The 962-nt window shown below is 42.6% G+C and overlaps 1 non-coding gene across 1 annotated transcript; it reads left to right on the forward strand.

The window, feature by feature from the left end:
• Positions 1-541: 541 nt before the first annotated feature.
• On the forward strand, positions 542-614 carry TRNAG-CCC (transfer RNA glycine (anticodon CCC)). The gene has a single exon. It is a non-coding gene; the product is annotated as a tRNA-Gly (tRNA).
• Positions 615-962: the final 348 nt, after the last annotated feature.

The raw sequence follows: 962 nt of genomic DNA on the forward strand, positions 1-962 counted from the left end.
ACAATGTTGACCCCTCTGCCTCTCTCACCAATATTCCAGTCACATAAAAATTGTTCTTCTTTCCACAAACAAACCATATTACTTTACACTTACATCTTCTGATATGCTAGTCCTTCTGCCTATTAACATTTCTTTCCTTTTCTCTCTGTGGCAAACTTCCATTTCATTTTTAGAGACCTAATGCAAATACAATTTCTTCTGTGAAATTAACTCAAATTCCAAAACCATAGCTCCTTTTTCTGAGTTTTCCCACTGGACTCTCTAATCCCCCTTTTAGAATCCTCACAAAGTTATATTGTGATCAACTGTGTCTTACTGAAAGTAGATAGCTAGGGGACATCAGGCTTCCCTGGTGGCTCAGCTGGTAAAGAATCCACCTGCAATGCGGGAAACCTGGGTTCAACCCCTTGGTTAGGAAGACCCCATGGAGAAGAGAAAGGCTACCCACTCCAGAATTCTGGCCTGGAGAATTCCATGGACTGTATAGTCCATGGAGCCACAAAGAGTTAGACACAACTGAGCAACTTTCACTTTTGAGATTTCCCTGGTGGTCCAGTGGCTAAGACTCCACATTCCCAATGCAGAGGGCCCAGGTTCGATCCCTGGTCAGGGAACTAAATAGTGAATGCTGCAACTAAAAACTGGCACAGCCAAATAAGTAATTATTTGGGGCTTTCCTGATATCTCAGTTGGTAAAGAATGTGCCTGCAATGCAAGAGACCCCAGTTCAATTCCTGGGTTGGGAAGATCCACTGGAGAAGGGATAGGCTACCCACTCCAGTATTTTGGAGCTTCTCTTGTGGCTTAGCTGGTAAAGAATCTGCCTACAATGTGGGAGACCTGGGAACACTGTATGATAACTCAACTGATGCCCTAAGTTTTGGGCATATTGTAGAATTTAGATTTTAAGCAAGTATTTCAGGACTTATCTACCATGAATAGTATTGTCTCTGTGAGGAAAT

This window comes from Bos taurus, chromosome 16 (assembly GCF_002263795.3).
Source record: "Bos taurus isolate L1 Dominette 01449 registration number 42190680 breed Hereford chromosome 16, ARS-UCD2.0, whole genome shotgun sequence".
In the NCBI taxonomy this organism is placed as follows: Eukaryota; Metazoa; Chordata; class Mammalia; order Artiodactyla; family Bovidae; genus Bos; species Bos taurus.